The sequence below is a fragment of the Mus caroli genome, chromosome 12 (assembly GCF_900094665.2).
Source record: "Mus caroli chromosome 12, CAROLI_EIJ_v1.1, whole genome shotgun sequence".
NCBI lineage: Eukaryota > Metazoa > Chordata > Mammalia > Rodentia > Muridae > Mus > Mus caroli.
In genome coordinates this window covers 37,864,277-37,889,265 of record NC_034581.1, presented here as the reverse complement: position 1 = coordinate 37,889,265, position 24,989 = coordinate 37,864,277, and the positions used below count along the sequence as shown (strand labels likewise).

General features: G+C 37.9%; 1 protein-coding gene across 4 annotated transcripts in view; it reads right to left on the bottom strand.

The window, feature by feature from the left end:
* Immp2l (inner mitochondrial membrane peptidase subunit 2) overlaps window positions 1-24,989 on the bottom strand; it is an 879,462-nt gene that overhangs the window by 278,188 nt on the left and 576,285 nt on the right. The gene's annotated exons all lie outside the window — the stretch shown is intronic.

Below are 24,989 nucleotides of genomic sequence, written 5' to 3'. Positions count from 1 at the left end.
GGAAAAACCCTTGGTTGAATCACTTAGTGACGTAAAAACTGTATTTTCCCTGCCCTGCTCCCCCCCTTGCCTCCTACCTATAAAAGCTTGTGAAAAGTTTGGGCTAATGGCCGGATCTCCTCTGCACCTTGCAGGCTGCATGAGGTCCGACCCCAGATATCTGGTATATGTGCTTTTTGTTTGTCTTGTTTGCTTCCTTGTCGTTGCTGTATTAAATCTTACTCTATACATCTTAAGTACCGGTCTCAGTGTCTTCTTGGGTGCGCGGCTGACCCGAGGCTTGAGTAAGTGCCTCCCTTTGGGAGTTTTGGAGTCTTTCATGTGCACCATGGCTGACATGTGTCTACACACAAACAAATGAAAATGTAGTTTTAGAGAGTTAGTTTAGAAAGTGGTGGCGCACGCCTTTAATCCCAGCACTTGGGAGGAAGAGGCAGGGGGATTTCTGAGTTCAAGGCCAGCCTGATCTACAGAGTGAGTTCAAGGACAGACAGGGCTATACAGAGAAACCCTGTCTTGAAAACAAACAATCAAACAAACAAACAAACAAACAAGAAGTTAAAGAAACCAAGAAATGAGAACAGAAGAAAAACAATCCAAGAAGACAAAATTAACTTTTCATATGGAGGCCTATGATAGACTCAATGGTTTCAGCACTGGCCTAGCATTTGTGAGTCTCTGGATCTGATATTCCTGGCACAGCAAACAAGCCATAGAAGGTACTTTCTTTACAAAGATATCCAAACATGTAAACTAGTTATACTTTTAATAGGTTAAGTGAATAGAAAATCAAAGGCTGAACATATTTTGGTATGCTCTAAAAAGTTACCTTCAATTAAAAGGGTGGCTTCCCTTCCCACAAAGACATCAAACACCTAGGAATAAAGTAGCAGCTAATTTTAAAGATGAGGAGCTGGGAATGAGGCTCATTACAGAATATGCAGCTAGCACAGCCAAAGCCTAGCTGCTATTCCCACCTCAAATAAGTAAAACCCAGCCGCCACAAAGGTCTGCCTCCTCCCTCATACTCTCATATCTTCACTAGGCTATATACTTCAGATACATGTCTTATTCATTTTGCATGCATTTCACTGACATTATGTGTGAGACAAAAAGATAAAGGCAATTTGGCAGGGCAGTCAAAAGTTCTTTGCAATTCCTTGTTTTATTAGGTAGTAGTGGAAAAAAATACAATAATCAAGTGTGGCTACTTAAATAAAAGAACATTAAAAAGCTAGTGAACTTGGCTTTTTATTAAGTATGCCTCGTAATTATCTTTTAGTCATTCATTTCACAGTCTGCATCATGCATTACTTAATTGCAAAGCGAAGAGTAGACTGCTCTTGTGTACACTAATCGCCGAATATATGTGATTGAATAACCTGGTCCTCAAGAGAGAGAAGGAAAGAAATGTTATTGCAGACAATGCAAAGAAAGAAAAAAAAAAAGTAGGAGGATATAATCAACAAAAATAATTGCTAATCATTTCGTATAACGTAAGTTTAGAAAAGACAGTATAGAAACTAATTTAGATAACTCCCACACTTGGCCTTATTCACTTAATTCCCATTTCAAATCTTTTAAAAACCTATCACACAAGATTTTAAAATTGACAAAAAATATTAACAGTGAAAAGCCAATTTCCATAATAATTTCACCTGCAAGGATGGGAGGCACAGAGTGGCAACCGTACATTTTCTAAGTGTGTACACCCATAATGAAAATGGAAAAGAACCATTTTTAAGATAGTGTGTTTCAAGGCTCCATTTATATAATGTTTTGTGTTTATTTGTGTCTGGAAATTTTAACTGCGTGGAGAAGAACACAGTTTATTTATTTCATAAAAGGACTCGATACTGAGTTCAAAAGCCCCAAGATCTGCCCTTAAATAGCCACATAAATTGTTATAGTTCATGGTTTTTGTCAAAAAATATACACTCCATCTTTTTGAGGCATCAAACTTTCACATTTTTATCATGATGTACTCATGAGACCCAGATGAATGGTATATGTAGCACATTAATTTTTCTATAGTCTTTAGCAATTTTCCCTGGAGCTCTCTTAAGTCTATAATCTTGGAATAAAGCCTTCAGCAATTTGTGAAGTCATTTTCTTCTTGAAGTGTAACTTGGTGCTACCATGCAGAAATGCTATAAGAAACATCTATGTAAACCTTATCGTTACAGCTGTCAGTGATATCATCACCCTTTATATTACATAGTGTCCTTTTATGAGACTCATGAAGAAAATTTTGCTTGCTATCTTCAAGAAAAGATGTATAATGAATACTGTAAATATTTTTAGTGGCTATGATAATTTTAAAACATAATTGACAACTCTTGGTTACTTCTTTAGTTCATCTTCACTCTCTGTTGAATACAGCCTTACCTTAGTAACACAGTTCTAGTGAACAGGAAGAAAGAAAAATAAAGGATAATGTAGAGAACCACACCATAAAGGCAACAAAAAATGTGTACTTCTTGCTGCTTGCTAGTCTCTTCCTTTTCCTCCTCCTCTCCTGTCCTCACTTTCTTTCTCTTTCTGTGCTTTGAACCCCATGGCTAACACATGTGCAGTGTTTCCCTGTCTGAACCTGTATGTACAGACAGAGATGCTCTAGGATAGTCAGCTGACTTATTATTGTGTGAAAGATATAATAATGCCCTATCCCCACAGATGTTCATGTCTTGCTACCAGAATCTGTGGACATACTGGGTTAAACACTGGATAAATTTTCTGTTAACTGATCTTAAGAGAGGTTATCTAGGTAGGACCAATATAACCAATGGGTACTTTTTAGAAGGTAAAACTGATCTACAATATGAGGAGACAAATGCATGAGCACAGAAAAAAGGATAGAAAATACAATGGTATTAGATATGAAGATAGAGGAAAGAAACCAAGCATCAATAGCCATGAAACAGAACATCTCCAGATCTCAGAGAAAGACTCAGATTTAGTGTGATACTGCTTGACTTATAGAGCTTTAAAAGAATAAACTGTTTTTGTCAATACATTTACATTGATATACTGTCAACAGAAAATCTTATACCCCATTTTAAGTTTAAGAAGGCTTTCAATGAGCTGATCTAATTCTCAGTTTTGTCTTACTGGACAAACTTCATAACAGACCAGAGACCCCTCTGTGGCCATGCTCTGGTTCTCTAGCCTCTACACTAATCACTCCACTTTCTTGGTATGCCTAGTCCTACATTGTGTGTATTTTTATACACACTTCCAAGTCATTGTAGGCTAGAAGCACTTGAATAAAGTTGACGAAAACAATTTATAGCTATGAATTGACAAAAGACTATTCATCAGTGAAGGACCACATATGTGAACATATGTGATATATCAAGGTATGTAGTGGATTATGCCATCTAAGCTTCTGGTAGTGTAGTCTTAGGATGTGTGATCAATGACAAACTAACCTAATTGTACCTTTCTCAGAATTCATATCTATTAAGGAATGTTTGGCTGATGATGGCATGAAGGGCAAAAAATAATGGAGGAGGACTCAAGAGTTGCTTTCTCAGGTCTCCACTGAAAACAAAAGAAATTTGTAATGCAGATCTGTAGGTAAACCAACTAGACAGAAATAAAATTCATTTAGTACTCTCTTAAGGTCATGAATAATGAATGTATCTCTTCTTGTGCAATTTCAGGGCACAAGTATAATCAACTTCACCCAAGTACAAACATTCAAGGCACCTGTATATAGATATATACATATATATGTATATATCTATATACACACACACAATTTATCCACATAATTTATACACACAATTTTGTACGATGTATACTAGAGTTAACAGAGAGTCAAATAAGTGAATAAATGAAAACCAGTAATTGACAAGAAAACACACAGAAACAGGACAGGAAGGGGCCCTGGTGTCATTTTTAGTGAGAATTTTCCAAATGACATTGGATTGCAACATTCTAGTCATTAGCAAAGATGCTGCCCATCCATCAGCAACTGCTTTCTAAACCTGTTGAAACCTGTCTTCCTCAGATGTTGTTAGCATCTAGATCCAAGACCTCCAGAAAGTCAGCTCAGCTTCTCAAATTCCTGATACAGAAGCAATCATTGTGGCATAGCCAGAGAGGCAATTACCTGGCACCTGGAAACCCGCGTGACTTCTGAACTTGCACAAAACTCTAACTGATACTCAGTAGCTGCCATGTCTATATGGAACCTGTCTTTGTAGCCAGGCTTCTGCCTCAGCTCCATAGTGAGCCCAGAAACTAGCCTGAAACCTCCAACCAATTTGTGGGATGCACAATCTTACGACTTTTCACACAGGTTTCTCCTATGTAATAAATGGCACTGGCTGTGCAGTTTTCCAGCCTATTTATTTAAAAAGCAAAGCCACAATGATCTGATCAGAACATTTTTCTGTCATTCTCCTCCTAGCCACATCCTTCTGCTCTCTTGTTATGTGACAGATATAACAAGGAGAAAGAACTCAGTTGTTCTGCTTGTTTTCATTTTGTTTGGGGGTGGAGCAGAGGATTATCCCCCAAAAGACACAGCAGTGAATGTTTTCTATTTGTGAATCGTACAATATAGTTAGAAAGAAGGAGACTGAGGTGTGTGTATAGCCCCACCTGTTCAGAGCACCTTGACATAGCAAATCTGTCTGCTAGGGACTGTATATACAACCCCATCTGTTTGGAGTGCCTTTACATAGAAAATATATTGGTCTTTTGGGGATGAACTTAAAAGTAGAAAACTATCTTAGAAACTTCTGAAATACTTCCCATTCCTCTAGAATCGTTGTCACTTGGTGTTTATGGAATTTAATGGCCATTGAATCTGTTTCACCATCATAATCTACAAAATCTGTAACCCTGAGTTGCTGACTAAAATGACCATTGATGTCCCCCATTAGAAAAAGTTAAGTCCCCTATAATCTTAGCAATAGTGGCTTTTGATTATCCTTGAGATAGTCACCCATGGGCACAGAAATGCTGCGTGTGAATCCCATCTGACCTCAGTAGAATGCATCATAGTTTATAAAGTACTTGGACATTAATCATAGAGAAGAAAGCCTCCTTCCACACTAGCTCTTTCCATACAAGTACAGAGTATTATTTGCAGATAATGTGCTTCACTGAGCCTGCACTGAATTGTTCACGCAACAGCTGTAAATCAAGATTGACTTTTTGAACTTCACTTTGCATAATTCAACACGCTACTCAACATCTTCTGCCTAAGCAGGCTCAGGGCTTAAAAGAATGTGCAAAGCTAAATAACTACCCGTGAATGTCTCAAAATGATGAAATAACAAAAAGGGTTTGCATTAACAAATCAGGAATGAGTCACTTACTGTCGGATTCTTCTCTGATCAAGAAGTGACAGCGAAGGTGCCATTAACAAAGAGAAATGTCATGAAATGATTGAAATGAAAATTTCTTCTAGTTCTCAGTGATGAGAAGATGACCATAGAAGGAGGGGTATAAAGATAACTGCTGCTAAATACTAGTCCATCAAAAGTCAGACTTACCAGCCTCTCAGTGGAAGAATTAGTTTTAATACAAAAGAAATCAGCCCTGCAGATATAGGCACAGTGCCCCAAATAATTTCTATCATATAGAAGTCCACCCACCCTTAAGAAACACCTCAAAATCATACAGCATATAAAATCATTATTACTTCACTGCAACCTTCTTCTTTCCCTTTTTGGGCTTATTCTCTGCCCCTCCTCCCCAGAGGGTGATCAGTTCCTCCATTGACAGATGTCTTCATTGTCTCCAGGGTCTTCTACTTTTTCCATCTAAATCATCCTCTCCCCTGCCCCAGCAGGACTGTTAGGGCAGCAACAAACCTTTTGTTACATCACCTTTCCCCCAACTTGAAAAGCTCCAAGGAGCAGCCATCCAATACCTAAAATTCATTCTGTGTCACTCATACCAGAAATGAAAATTAATTCGGGAAGAGGAGGGAGAAACAAAATCTCATTGAGTTCATGAGTAACAGACAACTAGCATGCAGATTTGTCACAGCAGCCTCGTAGGAAAAATGTGGCAACATTTCCATACTGTCATACTGAGTACTGAAATCAGTAAGGCTTAGCATACTTAAGAACTAGCCCAGAGTTACAAGAATTGTCATTGTAAATATGATATTAAAACATTTAATCACCACACTAATAATATATATTCCTAGTGAACTTTGAAATCAAAACAAGATTAAATTAATATCACAAATAATGTTTCCCTAATATACCCTCGACTTCTGACTCTTCTAATCTTTCAGCTCCCTCTTCCACAGCGACCCCTGGGACTTGAGAAGTGGGAATAAGATATATACATCTCATTTAGAGATGAGCACTCCACAGTCTCTTATTCTTTGTATGTTGAGCAGTTGTGGGTCTGTGTATGAATCAGTGTGAGCAAGAAGTAGTGGAAATCTGCAGTGAAATATTATTTGCCAGACATGATTCAGAGTAGCTGTGAATTCACAGTAGTTGCTTTTGTTTTGGATGGGCTACTTGTGCCTTCTTATATTTCATGTATACATACATCGGTAGCCCTATGTGGTGAACTAAGATGGTCTTTTTAAAAAAAGAGACATTACATGCATTTGTGAGGGAAAATGGTGGAAGAAATAAGAAAGGAATTATAGGAATATGTTTAATAAAAACATACTCATGCATGAAATTTTCAATAAAAATAATAAATAAAAGTATCATCACCTCACTGTAATCATATGGAAAAATTCATACCAAGCTTCAAGATAAACTTAGTCTCATAGTTTCCACAAACCTTAATTATCTACTATGATTACTTGTGTTGTTTCAGATGAATGTTTTATAGCTTCAATTATGCTCTCAGCTTATGAAGACTAACAGCTTTGTTTGTACAAATTTAAAATATCTTTCGTACTAAATACAGTGCTATTCACATAAAGTTATTAATACAAAATAGTCAAATCAACTTAAATGATGTATGAGCTTAAAACAACCTCTTAGAACCTTCAAAAGACTTTCAAATCAATAAAATGTAAAACATGGTTTTTCTAGGGGATGGGGAAGAGGAGTGAGCATCACAGCATTCCAGGCAAAGACTGAGGTGGGAGAGGGGATGAAGTGGTGATGATGCTTAGAGAGAACACAGACAGATAAATGTGGGTTAAAATCAATCTGTCATGGAAAGAAAGTGACATCTCCTATGCCTGAGAAAGGAAGAGATGCTACAAACATCACAAACAGTCCTTAATGTTACTTTAGTCTGACTGACGTCATTCCTACCAATCCTATACTTCTTACTACATCCACTATTCCTCATCTTCAATATCTCCACTAGGTACTTAGTTGTTTAGATCCAAACTCAAAGAGTTCCTTTGAAGTTCCCATCATCACCTTGATTACTATAGCTGCTCAGCATTCTGCTTCCACTCTGGTTCCTGCCCATTAAGTATTGATACATTCCACCCTCAACAATATTTAATGTATTAATCACATAATATGTTAGAGAGAGGGTAGACTATTTGTGCAGGTATACATTTTTGTATGGGTGCAACGACATTTTTATGAGTGTGTGTGTGTGTGTATGTGTGTGCATGTATGGAGGACAAAAGACTACCTCGGGTATTATTCCTCAGGTACTGTTCACTTTCTAATTTAATTTTTGAGACTGAGTTCCAGACTGGACTGGGACTCACCAAGAAGGCTAGAGTAGCTGACTAGTAGGTCACAGGAATCCTGTTGCTTTTATCTCCCCAGTGCTAGAATTATGTAATACACTCGTCTTTTTGACATTGGTCCTTGGTTTTGAACTCAATTCCTTTAGTCCTTTGCTGTCTCTCCAGTCTCTAAGCTCATATTTCACTCATTAATTTTACATGTTCTGTGCCTACCTCAGCCTCATCACCAACTACCTTCTACCTCATTGCCTTCTTTCTCTTTCTCCTACAATACCAACTTTATATGTACCATAAAACCTTGTTCTCTCTAGCTGAAATACAAATATTTATTTGTATATAAAAACAGGATACACCCGGGCGTAGTGGCGCACGCCTTTAATCCCAGCACTTGGGAGGCAGAGGCAGGTGGATTTCTGAGTTCAAGGTCAGCCTGGTCTCCAGAGTGAGTTCCAGGATAGCCAGGGCTACACAGAGAAACCCTGTCTCGAAAAATCAAAATCAAAAACAAAAACAAAAACAAAAACAAAACAAAACAACAACAACAAAAAAACAGGATACACAACCACAGGATAACTCCTTTCTGATAACGAGATTGAAGCTCTTTTCCTTGCTATTAAACCTGAATGCGGTGCCATTCTACAGAAGAGATGATGGCTATTACTATATCTTCTGTATTCTTCATGGACTGGACCATTCTCATTTGTCTGTTGCCTGTATAGTATCCATCTCTATGTCTACTTTCTGGCCCCTATCTGCTTGTATCCCAACTTCACACAGTTTCATAAGTGGTAGACTCTTATTAGTTTATTCACATAGTATGGAATAACTATTTCTAAGCTAAATAAACAAGTAAGTGAGCTGTGGAAGAAATTTTATGTGCTTTTTCTGAACTTGCTGCTTTAGAATTTTCCTTCTGGCCAAGCAGTGGTGGCGCATGCCTTTAATCCCAGAACTTGGGAGGCAGAGGCAGGTGGATTTCTGAATTCGAGGCCAGCCTGGTCTACAGAGTAAGTTCCAGGACAGCCAGGGCTACACAGAGAAACCCTGTCTTGAACAATTTTTTTTTTCCTTCTGAGAATGTTGAGTAGCTTCATATGTCCAGATGATATCTGAAAAAAAAAATACTTGAAATTTTTACCTTAGCAGAAAAGGGGAGCCATGCCATGCCATTATCCTCATGCATAGTTTTAAACTTGTGGTCCTCAATATAGGAATCTAACCTAAGAATTATAATGTGAAGAAGGTGAGACAGAGAATTAAAAGACTGGTGCAAAACAGTCCATGTCGTCTTATTAGGGAATGCAATGGGGCTTTCTAGCATGACAGATGATTACATACACCCTCAGTCAGAAGGCAAGCCTGCAAAATGTTATTTCAGAATATTATCTCAGTGAAGAGCTCTCGCTCTCTCCAGTTTTGCCACAGGGTTGTTCAGATTGCTGTTCCAGTGCGTGCTGGAAACATAATCACAAACAAGAAGTGTGTGCAAGCGGCAGCTACATTAGCCTTGCTGCATACACTTAAGTGTTCAATTCAATTGAGAACGCCACTCCTTCATTTCCACAGCACTCTGCACAGTTAGACCTGGAGGAAGAGCTTAGGGGGACCAAGTTCCATGAACTTAGACAGTGTGACCACAGTCTCGTAGCTTGGAGGGTGATGAGGCACTGAGTAAACATTGGGTTCACAAGCTCATACCCTGTGGACCAGAGATAATGATGTGCAAGGAGTCCAGGCAAATACTCCAAGAGAAGGATGGGTAAGACTGTGAGGGTTGACTTTCCAGAGCTTCTGTCTCCTTTAAGGAAACTATCGCTGCCTTCTATCTATTCTCTCTACTCCTGAGAATTTATCAAAATACCACACGTACACAGTTAAAGAACTAGCTGAATAAATCTCATCTAAGCACTTGAACAGGGAAACATGAGTCTTTTAGAAAAAAATGCTCATGCTCTTACAACAGGAATTGTGAAGACCTATTAAAAAGAAAAGAAAAAAGGACCTCAAAGCTTCTACTTCTCATCTTTTAGACAATAATTAAAGGCTAGCTCAGGAGACATCCATCTTCCCTCAAATTCTGCCCCTTAATAAGGCATAGGGGCTGACTTTTAAAAGTCTTGACCACAGAAACTAGATTTCAATTAATGGATAGTATAATTTTTCCTTTTCGTATTTATTTTCCTAATGAATACTGGAGACAAACAAAAGGCCAAGACAGTGAAAGTACCACAACCTATCATTTGTGAACAGATCAAAGTAGGACATGATAGAATGAGGTTTTTCTGAGGCTAAGAATGTGGTAACAGGAATATACTGGACTTATGGGCCCCCAGACTGCTGCATTAACAACTGAAGAGACTACAGACTGGTGGACTTCATTTGAAACCATTTAGAAGATTGAGGACAGAGTCAGAATATTCTAAACTCCAGAATGGATTTGTAGCTCGAAAATATAAAGGGAAAAAGTCCCAGCTGAGTATCTGCATTCACTGTAAATCAGACGCTGTATAATTGCGGATAACTCACCATTTTCTTTGTGTTACATGATGGCGATACTGTATGGTTCGACCTCATAGAACCAGTGGTGAGAGCAGGGTGGGAAGGAGCTCTCTTTCATACTGCTGCATGTGTAAAGGCTAGCTCAGCTTGACTCACACAACTAGGTCTGCAGTTATGGAAATGAAATTCCATTTTGTACTCTACACTATCTTGCTGAAGAGACTCTTGTATTCTGGTACTTTGTTCCCTGATGGACACCTCTCCCCTCCAACCTCCATGAGTCTTGGTTTAATTTTAAACATGCCACAAGGATGTACACAGAACATCTGCTGGTTACTATTTTAAATCTAGATTTGACAAAAGATTGCATCTAAAACACTTAACAGAACACTGAAGGGTAACATGGAATGGTCCTGTCTCCCCGGAATGGAACCCTTTATCCTGCTGCCTGTGCCTACCCTTTTTCCTCTCTGATTCCCTCTTTTCTTTCTGTCCCTGCCAGGCTTTACAGTCTTCTCCCAGTATACATGGCAACTTTCATCTTCTCGATATTTAGTCTCCCAATTTCATGCTATCCATTCCCTAGGTACACAGCAAAGCCCTTATCAGATCAGTCATCCTTACAAAGCACTCTGGGCCATCATTGTGTGACTGAACATACATGTATGAGACATAATCTGTGGGCAGCAGTATGTCAGCTGCCAGACACGAGGAAGACTGTCAAATGATGACCTCCAATGTCTCTGCTGTAGAACTCAGTCTGGCTGAGGAAGCAAGCATTCAAAAATAATTGCTGTGCAGCTAGAGAAGACAGAACCATGGCAGTTGATGTAAAGGATGGGCTGGGGGTGGGGTGGGTGAGTATTTTGTCCCAGTGGACTCTGAAACTGACTGGACAGGAACATGATTCATCCCTGAAAATATCTTTCAATACTCTTCTCTACATGAACTAAGGAATGTACAAAAACCAAGTTAATTCATCTATGTATGGCAATTACTACTTGTACCTTTGAATATGGTAATCATTGAAAGATTTTTGATTAAAAATAAAATTGATTTTTTCCTAATATTTATCTAAAAGGAATAATATTCTTAGATATAACATGAAGTTATTACACAGAGATGAATCCAAAACATCAAGATACAATGAAAATCTGAATATGAGATCATTTATATGCAGAACATTTTATTGCTTTTCTGGTGTCTACCATGGTCTGAGTAATTTTCAAATTCAACCTTCTGATAGTATGGATTTTGCAAGTGACAGATCTCTCCTAGACTCAGGGACATGTAATGACAGGTATGGGTTCCTTTAGTAGCTTCTGAAAAGCTGAGTCTACATAGACAAATCCTGTAAACATAAAACTGTGAGGATTTTAAAGAGGCATGCTCAAAATGGATGGAAGTTGGAAGCAATGGTTTTCTGTAAGACCTGCACACTGGAGTCGCCTGGAGAGTCATAAAATGCCGGAAATCATATGCAGCCTTTCCAATTTAATGGGGGACCATTACTAATGATGTTTCTTTGGATTTCTCAGGTAAACATCTACAGAGTACAGATTCATAGGCCCCATTCTTTATATTTCAAATTTAGTTAATTTGAAGTGACATCAGGGGTGAGTGAGATGGCTCACCCTCTAATGGCATCTGCTTCCAAGCCCAACAATCTCAGTCTGACCCATTGGGCTCACATGCTGAAGAGGAGAACAGATCCTTGTGAGCTGTTCCCTACACTCTATATGAACATCATGGCATGTTTGTCCTGAGTCCTGAATAAATAAATAAATAAATAAATAAATAAATAAATAAATAAATGTAACATTTGAAAAAATAAAGTGACTTCTAAGAAAGTTTTTTTTTTTTTTTTTTTTTTTAAGTATCACCAAAATTTACATGTTTGGCTAGAACTTAAAATCTCTTGCAAAAACTGTAAAAACACTTGTTCATTTGGTTTCATAATCATAAAACACAGGAGTTCAAAACATAATAGTCTTTTGTGTTACAATGCAAAGATGTCCACTGAGCTGAAAACGCAACCCTCACAGGGCCACTTACAAAGTAAATGCTGGCCACATTATAAAACAGTGAATGAAATAGCCTTTGAACTCGAATTCTCAGAAAGGTAAACCAAGTGGCTTCTACTCAGTGCTCATATAAGGGAAGATGACTACATTTTCCCTCAGAAGCATAGCTATGACTACATGGCTAGGTTAGAAGACATTAAGGATGTTGTTCAGTGGTTGATTTTTAAATAAAATGTAGGAATCCCAGTGTTTTCATTCTATTAGCCCTAGAAAGATTTGCTTCATATGACAATGTCCTCTAGACTCATCTCACTTATGTATGGAATCTAGACTACTTAATTCATAGAAGTGTAACATGGAAGGGTAGTTACCAGAGGGTCAGGATGTGAAGAAAGAAAAATGGCCCTCAAGCACAAGGTGATAGCTAAACAGGATAGAAAAGTGCTCATGTTCAATAGAACAGCAAAGTGACTATTATTTGTGATAATGTGTTATGTATTTCAAATAGTTAAAAGGGTTCTAAATGTTCTAACTACAAAGAAACTATAATTATTTGAGGTGATGAATATGCTAATTTTCTGAGCATGTATGAAAATGTCAACTTACACCCTACAAATACATACAATTATTTGTTAATTAAAAATTAAATAAAACTGTGGGCTAGGGAGGTACCTCAGCTGGGAAAAAGCATTTCTTCACTTGGTAGAGTATGTTCTGGGCTGGAAAGATAGAGGCAGATTTCTGGGGCTCATTGGGTGGTCAGACTAGGATAGATGAGCTTCAAGCAAATGAGAGACTCCAAAACTCAGTGTACGACACCTGAGGATTCATATGCGAGGTTGTTCTGTGGCCTGCATACACATGCACACACATATAAAATAAAAATATAAAGTGAAGCTAAAACTGAATAGAAAGTTACTGAAAGACTTCTACATGATTCTGAGGAGCTCAAGAGCCACAAAGGAGATCTCACGTAATATGCTTAAAAGCTCTGATATACATGTGCAGCAGAAAGGATCTCTCTGTATACACTGGTACAAGGAAAATAGAGCTTAACATTATAAACTTATTCACAAAATTGTCCCAGTAGCTCAAAGCTCACTTCTATGGAATTAAGAAAGCTCTAAATTCATGGGGATTGCAGGAGAGCAACAATTTCAGAAGTTGAAGTGGCTAAATATCAACATAAACACATAGATAACTTGAAAAGCTTGGCACTTACCCATAAGAAAGGACAAACCCATTACAGTTTGAGAACAAAGGGTCTTTAGAAATCCCACTCTACTACTTAGGTATCCAGCGGAATAAAAGATAGCTGCACTGAAGTTACAGGTTCCCACAGCATACCAGCTGATCCTCTAGACTGCAGGATAAGGAAACTGAGGTCTAGTTCAGACCTAACCACATACCTACAGCAAGGCATATAACTCTTCTCAAATACAATGTCAACTGGCCTCAACTTTAAAGTTCTATTATTGAGTTAAATGAAGGTATGTTCCTGTTTTAGGAAATGGGTACTAAAATACATAAATGTAAGCATAAATGGAGTATGATGATCAGAGGCTATCTAAGTGTCATGGGGAAGAAAAATCCTGAGATTTTCGGTTAGATACTATCTGTGCTGGGACAAACGTGAAAAGATTTAGGAAGTCTTTAGGACACACATGCTTATAAGTGGTCTTTTAGTCACGATGACATTAGGTGAGGACAAGCGCTATGAGAAGAAAGCAAGCCTGATGATGTACTTAGGGGACAGATCCTCTCTGCTGCTGGTCCTTCCGAGGGACAGAGAGAGCCACTGCTGTGGAGTTATGTTCAGCACAATCAATGATAACAAGTCTTTAAATGGAGATGACCTAGAGAAACAACAGCCTTTCCCGTTCAAAGCATCAGAGGAGTGTTTTGTGCCTGTCTCCTCTCCAGCATGAGTAAAGGCACTGCCTATCTCGGAGAACCCGCTGGGACCAACATCCCATTTTCAGGGGTATTCTGTTGATGACAGGACTTTGGCTACACAACATATCAATTGAAGCCCTGCGAGACAGCATGCCATAGCATTTATGCTGCTCAGCATAATTTGTTTTTAAATCTTCAATTATTTGCAGCAATTGTGACTGGCTAACTACTGAGGAGCTCAGCTGTGTTCTTATTCTCCAGTGGGTTTTTGAAGGAAGCCTACTGTGATCCTTTTCCACAGCATGAACACAAAAGACATCTTTTCAGAGATGGTTAAGTCGGGGCTTGAAATTCTTCTAATTCCATTACTGTATTTAAGCATGCCGTCAGTGCTTACTTACTGCCTCATAATTCTACCCAGAGAACAAAAGCTGGCATTTGTTGTTGAATGAGAGACAAAGGGTTTGAAATTGCGAGTAATTTAAAAAAGTCACAATTTGGTGTTATTTATTGCGTTCATTCCCAGCAGGCCTAATTTAAACACCTTTATGCTTTTCACGTTTTTTCTTATATGCTTTCCCTACTGAGAAGGTGAAATCTAATGCTTAATAATGTTCCTTCAGAATCCACACACAAGAGGCACAAAGGAAAATCATGAATTCAATTCAAAGACCGAATGCAGCTACAAGCTTCCCAGGATCTGACGGTGACACAACAAATTCTAATTCATTAGGCTTTTTGGTTCTTCCTCTTTCACTGAACTATGGGTACACTGTTGAGCTCAATTTCTGTTAAAATGGCATAGCTGTGCTTTATTCAATTAAAAAAAAAAGTCAAGATTTGGTTAGAAAGGATTAAAGCTAAGTATTAAAAAATGCTATAGAATGTTGTTAAACCTCCTTTCCTTTTAACTGATTGTTGTCAATTATATCAATTCTATTTAAAGTATAACTTCACTATTTTCATCTACAAATTGCATTTCATTCAAGGGTTAAAATTCTTGCAGTAAATATCAACATAATGTGTCAAGATTTTAAAATTTTCCAACTGACTAGTAATCTCTGACAACCCAAAGCTAAAGTTAAATTGTAGAATAACTCAGTAGAAAGTACGAAACAGCACTGTCAAGATTTACAACAAATATACTGGAAGTGTTTTAAAATTAATATTAAGCTGCTATGCTTGGCTCGATTAGCTTTCTTCTTCACTTACAAAGCGTATCTGTCAGATTTTCATGAACTTGCTCTCCAGTCCCTTTTCTAAAAATCTGTTTAATTAAGTTTAACAGCTGTGTACCCTTCAGAAACAAAAAGATTTTTCTTCCATGAAACACTTAATCTTTTCTTAAAATATGATCCTTCTGAATATATTTTTTAAAAGCAATGGACAAAGAAAAATCTCCTATCAGAGAAACACCAGCAGCTTCAATCATCCATGAGTATGTATTCAGTAGGTAGACAGACAGTTTATTGATTCCCAAGACACCAGAAAATACAAGGCCCACATGGGGCAAGAGCAGGTCTTTGTTCTTCAAAAACAAATAATCCCTCAGACATAAAAAAATTGGTAAACAAAAACTACATAGACAGAAGGCTATAGAATACTATAAAATATAACAGTAATGTTTGCCAGAGCTTCCTGGATACTAACATATGGCTGTCAATGCAAGCATTGAGACAAATATGGTAATGACACCCAGCATGATCAGCATCTATAAAGTCAGTGTTATCCCTCTGTCACTACATATGCAAACTTATAGTGACTGAACAATGATATTACTCTATGGTAAGTAAAAATCTGAAGTCATAACAACAATCAAAAGCAAGTGGGTACAAAAATACTCAAAACAATATACCCTGGAGGTTAAAAATAAAACAAAATAAATATAGAATATCAACTAACCCATTCAAACTTACAGGATGCCATTTCTAAGAATTTTTCTTCCAGAATCTCTCTTCAGCTATGTCAATTTGACCTTGGCAAAGGGAAACAGTGCTTGTAACAGTGAATTCTCTGACCTAGGCTCACTTAACTTTCTGAAGGGTTTATAGAACTTTTCCCACTTGTAGATTCTTTTTATCCAAGCCTGGGTATTCAGGAATATAAAAAAGGCATACATTTCAAACAGTTATTGATAAGAAATCAAAAGGAAATTTATTTTAAAACAATTCTTTGGTGTATATGTATGTTTATCACTTATTATTGATAAGGGCAAAATAATAAAATCAATGTTTTTTGAGCACAAGAATTTCTATATAAAGAATTAAGTCTCAACTGAGCACTTGATACTGCAGGATGCAGAGCCTCACCCCGATGCTTTCAGGATCTATCAGTATTTTGGTTGTGTAACCATCGGTTCTGTGAACACAGCTATATATATATATATATATATATATATATATATATACACACACACACACACACACATAGCTATATAGTAGGAGATGAAAGAAGTATTATTTTAGGGCATTTCAGAAATTGTTAGAAATAGTTCTAGTCTCAAGCCAAGCTTCACTTAATGATTTTCTTTTTATGCAATGTATATCAGCAACTAAATCAATAACAAAAAACAGAAGACAAAACAAGAGCCTACCAGGTGGGAGGGAACATAATGGTATTCCTCACTTGGAGTCCATCCCACTCTCAAGACTTCTTCCTTCCTCTGCTCACTCCTGTTCAGGGTTTAGTGTTCTTCTTAGGTGTAGGGAAAGCCCTGGCTGTTGGTAGTGGGTTGATCTGGCAGTCTATCTCTACCAAAATCTAAGAAAGGTCCACCCCAGTCAAAGAACCCACAACAACACAGTAGTGGAAGACGAGGTGCTCAACACACCATTTTTTTTTTTTTTTTGGAGTTGCCCAGCATGACAGTATACATAGTGCAAAGTGTACAATGCTGTGTTCAGAACAGTTGAGTGCAATGATCCCTGACCTGGCAAGCCCGGCCAGAACATCTGAGATTCATTCTGCATTTGGTTGTGACTGAATGTCTAGTAGTGTATGTTCAGAAACCTTTTAGAATTAAGCATTTGAAGCCTCACATTCAGCTACCCATACGATTCTCCATGAAGTTGAGAAGCAAGGCATCCCTGTGATGTGTGTGGCAGATGTTCATTTGGTAGCAGTTGTGTGTGCATAGTTATGATGGAGCCCAAAACACCCCCCTTTCAAGGAAAGCTGGAGCACACTGATTGTTAAAATTGTTACCTTCCATCTTGGAGGAAGGTTGCACAAGCCTACCAGGCTGACAGCAAGCTCAACCATGTGACTTGTTTAGTTCAAGAACATATGACTGGAAAGAATACATGCCACACTGAAAGGTCTTAAGATACATCCCATTGTTTCATCATGCTTCTATTCCATCTCCCTGGAGACTATTAAACTGACAGCTAAGATCCTGAGGAAAGAAACAAAACCCAAGTAACGCATGGTGTGCACAGAATGCAGTGGGAAACAAGCCTCAGTGAACAGCAAGCCTCACACGCTGGCTGTTTGCTATCATAGAGAAAGTGAACCTACACTGGCTGACAGGGGCCTTTTCAAAGGTAAACAAGCATATCTGCTTTCCCTTTGTTACATAGGGACAATCCCTGCAGCACTCTGGGATTCTGGAGAGAGAAGGGAAACAGATGGCAAAGACTCTGTTCTCCACCACTTCATTTCCTTAACCTTCAGCAACAGGAAGATCTAATGCTCAGCAAATTAGGGAGTTTACATTTTTAAAGATAAGGACTTGGGATGGATACTAATTGGACTAAGTTGAAATATTTCCAAAATAAGTAGAGTCGTTTCACAGAGTGATATTCAGGATTAAAGTTTTATAAATATTGCACAGAGCTTTCGACAGTCATTAAATTTGACAAATATGCTAAATTTCTCAACATGCTAGATTTCTTAGGCAGGATTATATTTGGCTTAAAAAAATGTGTTGAACCCACTCATCCCAAGGAGCTCACAGGTAGCGAGAGGTTTGTATAGCTGGCTCTGATCCAACTACAAATGCAGCATTGCATACTATATATTCGAAAAAAGACTCTAGAAACAGAATAGAGGGAGGTTCCTTCAGTAAGGATGACAATGCGGGATCTTGTTAGAGGGAGGAGATGGAAAGAATCTGCTAAACACTGGCTAAAGTATGGGCAGAAATAGAAAGTGAGAAAGTATATTCTGAGATTTATTTTTCCTTGTGTGTGTGTGTGTGTGTGTGTGTGTGTGTGTGTGTGTACGTGTGTGTTGGTATGTCTACATGAGTATAAATGCCTGTGGAATACAGATGCATCAGATTCTACTGGGGCAGGAGTTACAGGTGGTTTGTGATGCAATCTATATGAATGTTAGGAATCACTCAGATCTTCTCTCTAGCCCATGAAATATGAATAACTTTAAACAACAGAGCCATAGCCCACAAAGAATATATACTATCCAAAAGGTAAAGAATTAACAAGTGTACTATATAAAAGCTAACAAGAAAATATTGAATATACTTTTCAAAATGAGTAATTATGGAACAGACAGTTCTCAGAAAAATAAAGGCTAATAAGTGAATATATATGCAACTTACTCTTATTAGCAATGAAATAGTTTAAATTAAACAACAGATTCTTTTTTTTTTTTTTTCTGAGACAGGGTTTCTCTGTGTAGCCTTGGCTGACCTGGAACTCACTCCGTGGACCAAGCTGGCCTTGAACTCTCTAACGTCAAGGGTTTTGAAAAGTAAAGCCTGTGGATGACTAGACAGCTCTGTGGGTAAGGCACTGTGCGAGGACTTGAGTGTCCAATCCCAAACCCCATGTAAAGCATGTGCGTTCCTTTGAACAGGAGTGTGTATTCATGTATAAGATACATTAAAACCTACAGAAGAAAAGGGTACACAGTAAAAAACTTCCCTGAAGCTTCAGACGTTCCAATGTCCTTGAAAGGCAAAAGGTAATCATTTACTAATATTTTCTTACAAGTTTTGGCTGCAAGGAGAGGTGGAAATCCTGAAGGAAGCAAGAGTCAGGGTCTGAGACATTGTGGTAACTAATCTAGAGAGTTTACGCATACGCAAACATGTACATATAGAACACTCCTTTGTTTTCCTTAATTATTCCAGACCATTCCTGTCCTCAGTTGTACCATTTATTCAGGAGGCTTTCAGTCTCCTGCTATTATAAGCCATGCAGTGACCACACACACACACACACACACTTCTTTGAACTCACGTGCCAGTACATCTGCTGGATATATTCCTAGAAATAGAATTGCTGCGTAGGAGCGGGCCAGACAAAACAAAAAGACCAAGACAAAAGGAAGGTTGTTTCCTGTAAAAATAGCAGCACCCCAAAAAGCAGGCAGCTGCTGGGTAACCACATACTGCTGCAGTGGCTAGGCCAGAGTGAAGAGAATGAAGCAGACAGGTCATTCATATAAAGATGGGCTCTCTTTGTGTTGGGCTAAAGAATGTAGATCCAGGAGAATAACATCAAAACAGTCATTCTCCTGGAAGACTAAGTGGCAGGCTGGCAAGTGTGAGAGTGAAGCCAGGATGCAGCCACAGTAGTTGGGGAAGAAGTAAGGAAAGCTAGCAAGTCACCTGGCTGCTACTCTCCTCAGCTGCCTGGTACACTCTGCCCCTATGAAGCTCTCCCAGACACCTGTCACAGGGAACATGGACCTCTCTACTCTTGAGTGCAGAAACAGTCTTGACTATGTTAATCCTACATGGCGTGTGCATTGGCCAGTCCCCCTTTCTCTGAGTAATATTTAACTATCAAAGAACTGAAGAGCTGAGAGATATATTAAGATCATTTAGTCCCCCAAATCCTCAAATGCTTTCCATTCTCTAAACCCTAAATTCATAGAGAATGTAGAAACTACAAAGTGATCTAAAGCCATCTCCTAAAAACCCTAATGAGTGGACATGGTGATTAAGATCTAGCAGTTTCCATTAGAGGATCAAGAGGACCTGACACCATTGTGTGTGTTTCCTACCAGCCCTCCCACAACCAAACCCAGCGGTGGTAGTTTATGTCCAAGCAAGGCAGTAGTAGTGGTCCAGCTGGAGACAGCTTTGAGACTTGTGATTTAAGATGTTCAAATTTATCCTGTGGGAAGAAATTGCTATTTGTACTGACCACATAGTCAAAAGAAGCTGCAAAGCCAGCTCAAATTCAGCCAGTGAGAAGCAATACCAAAACAGGTTAGCGAATTCCACCGTGTCGATAAATCCACAGGCCCTGCTGGACTCCCTGTCCAGAATGTCTCCTTGGACACAAGGGAGTGAGGCTCACATACTCACATTTTCAACAAGTTTCCAGCGGACAGTGATGCTTAGGCTAGGAGACCACACTATCTACAAGAAGAGTAGCCTCACCCTGAGAAGGAACATCCTCTAAAGAGTATGCATGGTCTTCTAAATTATTTTTCTACTATTTTCCAAATTCAAATATTGAGAAAACAGTGGTACAAAACTTATAGGGTACTCACCCTTCAATATGGTTGTAAATGTCACATCATCTCACAAATAATGATACAGCCAATAGTGGGAGGTATAGAATGTATGGCACATTTTTCAAAAATGCATACACCATAGATCTAAAGCTGGAGATAGTGAGGTTGAATTATTTTAAAATTATTTATATACCCTACTTTTTTAAATACTCCTAAGAATTAATAAAACTACAAGCCAATCATATAATATATTTGATCTAAATATGACAAGGAATCATATTAAATACTTAATGTTGAGATTGAAAATACAACATTAAATACTATTCAGAATTCTCCAGCATGTCTCAGAAAAAAAAAATACAAGGTTAGTAAACATGTGCACTATCTATTCTTACTAGTAATGAGAACATTCTAATAAAAATACAAATAAGAGAATTATAAGCCTCCTAATAGCAGACTTAAAGACAGTACACAGTGACACTTCACTTGCTGTGGGCAAAAGTTTCACCAGCTTCCTTCTTGATTTCTTTCCACTTTATTGCTAAGAACATTGCAGGCTTTAATAATAAGGAAAAGCATTATTTTTTTGAAAGCCATGAGAGGAGACTGGGGCTGAAACATCAATTTAGGGTTCATTTCAATTTCCATCATGTAGCAAGCATTCTCTTGATTTTAATGATAGTTGCATTCTATCCAATTCAGAAGCTTAATTTGCATAATCCCCCAAAGACGGCCCCAGAATTCCATTAAAGGTCACCTTACGTTCCCATGCACAGACCAACTTCTAATCTGTTCATTCTTTGCTCTTCTATTGTCATCTCCCATGCTTTGGGAAAGCTTGCTGCTCATTACGCTTTCATCTGAAATAGAAAATCTTTCAGTTTTGCCTTTCCATCCTACTAAACTCCATTCCAGAATGTATTACCTGCTCCTCTTCATGTTATAGTAAAAGATTAAATAGTCATTTACTTTTTGATGTGTGTAAAATTGAAATCCAGTCTCCAGAACTGCTCTTTGGAAGTCTCAAAGCACCTAGAGGTGAGGCAGTATGGGACCGAGCATTTATTACTGCCTGCTCCTGCTGCATATTAAAATCAGAGTATTGGAGTGGGTTCAGGGAGGAGAATTTATTTGTGTAATAAACAAAGTAAAAAAAAACTCCCTGGTTCCCAGGTGTCCTGCAGCAGAGCACAAAGTTAATGGCTTGCTAGTTAGCATACCTCAAATACACAATTTGCTCTTCTTAAATAGAATATCAACAACTGTCAGTCTCCTAATAATAATAATAAAATCAGTCCTTTTCACTAAAATTCTCATTTGAATCACAACCACCAGGGTGCTCAATATCAAAATCTTATATTAGTTTTTCCAGTGAGAAATAGTGAGGCTCTCATACAACATCACTCTAAAGAAGAAAACTAGGGGCACTCTTGGCTTAACGGATACTTTATAATTAACAGTTCTATCAACAAATATCTTTTGATTTTTACAAAACAGCTAACATGGTGTTGAATTCAGAATGAACAGTTGGAATATGGGGATCATTAATATCTGAGACTAAGACATTATGATATGCATAAGCTTTCTCCCAGTAAGCTGGACAACATCAGAATGTTTTTCACAAATGTAAATCAATTGAAGAATTATGTTCCTTTAAAGAAGTAACTCTTTCTGTACTGCTAGCTTGGCATAGTGCAGGCAGGTTGAGCTCAAACAACCAAACAATAGCTGCCATTCTAATTAATGATATTGAGCTTACAAGGACAAATAACTAAAAGTAGCAGTGGATAGACTAGGAATAGACCTATGTGTAGGTCCATTCCTTTTACATTAAAAAGAAACTAGTTGGGTAATGAAATTTACTATTCTCTCTTTTTTTTTTTTTTTGAGCATGTGGCTACTCCTTACTTGAAGAACACTTGTGGAATCCTTGAGTCATAATTCTTCTTGTCCAACTCAAACCAAGGATCCATTTTGTCTGGCTGTGTCTACATCCTGCTAGCATTTCAACTATCAACATGCTCCCTTTGCCTCAGCCAATACAATCATACCAATGGATGCATTATTTTCTTCTAAACTACTGGCCAAAATTTGATGCTTGTAGACTAAGGGTCAGCAAACCTTAGCTCATGGGTGAAAGGTAGATCTACATCTGTTTCTAGAAATAGTGTTTTATAGGAACATCCTTTTCATATAATTTTTTTTATTTTTTTAGTTACTGTACCAGAATTCAATGTTTTCCAGATAGTATGGCTTATACAGCTGAGAATACTTAATAACAGGCCTTTCATAAAATGTATGCTGATCCCTGGTACAGAGGAAAGAAAGAATAGAAAGTGAAGTTCTTTACAAACATGAAACTATAAGCAGCAAGACAAAGGTCAAGACTCATACTTAGGCATATGCTGTTTTGAGCACTCATGGGGAAAGTTTTAAGTTTTTTTTTTTTCCCTAGGATTTTTGTCATCATATGCATGACATCATTGCCAACACTAATGTCATCAAACTTTCCACATCTTTAAGTCATATTGTTGATTCTAAACTATTGGATCTTTGTCTATGGTGTGAGATAAAGAGCTGGTTTCCACAAGAAGAGTCACCCGGAACCTTGGGAGCCTGCAGACACTAAACCATCTAGACCTAAGCCCCTTCCAGCACATATAGAGCAAAAATACAGCTTGCTTTCATGTGTGCCTCCCAAAACTAAAGCAGAGGATGTCCCTGGCTGTGTTGCCTGCATGTGGATATTGTTCCTCTAACTGGGCTACGTTGTCTGGAAGGAGAAGGGAATGGGGAAGGGGGATGAACTATGTAAGGGGGGACTCAGAGGTGAGGAGGAACTGCTGAAGTAAAAGTAACATGCCCTTTATTTTTCTCCTCAGAAACCTGGAAAACAAAAGGAATTTTCTTATTTTCTAGCAGTTCCCATACAGAAAGTTAAAAGTCCACACTGTGCTGTGTGGATCTGAATAAAGAAGAAAGAAAGAAAGAAAGAAAGAAAGAAAGAAAGAAAGAAAGAAAGAAAGAAAGAAAGAAAGAAAGGAAGGAAGGAAGGAAGGAAGGAAGGAAGGAAGGAAGGAAGGAAGGAAGGAAGGAAGGAAAAAGAAAAAAGAAAAAAATTCTGTCATTGGACAAAAAAAAAAAAAAGCAGAAGATGCTGTTTCATTGTTCTGCAGGTGGATATGCATGCAGGTTTATCATTGTTAATGACACTGTCCTTTTCTATTGGATCTTCTCAACACTCTCCTCAGATATCAGTTGGGTATATATGCGCACGTTTACTCTAAGACCTTTGATTCCATTGTAAGCGTCTGTATGTCTATCTCTAAGCTACTAGAGCACAAACCCTCAAGATCCCTCTCTCTGTGTCTTGGAATCCAGTCCATCCTCTCCCCAGGTTCAGTCTCTTTCTTAAACCTGAAACATCTGACCCTTATCTTCTGTATATAACATAAACTCATATCATATTGTTTTAAATACTGTAACAGTGCAATATATTAGAAAATCAGGAGATATGATGCCTTCAGCTTTGTTCTTTCTAAAAATGATCTTAGTAACTGAAGATAGACAGCTCATGAGAATGCAAAATGGTATGGCTGTTCAAGAAAACATTATGGAGGCTTCTCAGAAAACAACAACAAAAAAAGATGACCAAGATAATATCTCCCTAAAAGAATTAAAATAAGAACTTAAAGATTATTTATTTATATTCATTCAATATTCTTCGTGTTGGGTGTGGTAGCTCATACCTTAAAATGTAGTATTGGAAGACAGAGGCATGCAAATTTCTAATTCATGTACAACCTGGTCTATATATGTATTAACCAGGGTTTTTTTAGGTGACAGAGTAAATACATATGGAGTTTACTAGAGTGGTTTACAGACTATGTCCAACATAATCTAGTATGTCTAGTATATATAGCTAGTCCAACAATGGCTATCTCCCATGGAAAGTCCAAGAATTCACTACTTGTTCAGGACAAATATCACTTGAAAGTCAAAGAATCACCACTTGTAAGGCTGGGTATCCCACATGACTCTCCGTATATATTGGAACCTGAATCCCAAAGCAGCAGTCTCTAATATAACTCAAGAGTGAGGGAAAAAAACAAAAGTACCAGCTTCCTTCTTCCATGTCCTTTCTATAGGATGCTAGTAGAAAGTGAGGCCCAGATTAAAGGTGGATCTTCCCACCTCAAAAGATTAAAATTAAAGATGGGTCTTCCCACTTCAAGTAATTTCATTAAGAAAAATCCTGCACAGGTGCACCCAGACAATTGGGTTTTATTTAATTCTAGATGTAATCAAGTTGACAAACTAATATAACCATCACAATGTTGGAAGTTCCCAGTCAGTCAGGGCAGGGCTATATAATAAGACCATGTAATGTTCTGAAATGTAAGACAAACCTAAATATCTATCAATAGATGAGTAGATAAAGAAAATGTGGTTTTATTTTCATTCCTAAAGGAGGTGAGAATTCCACTGTC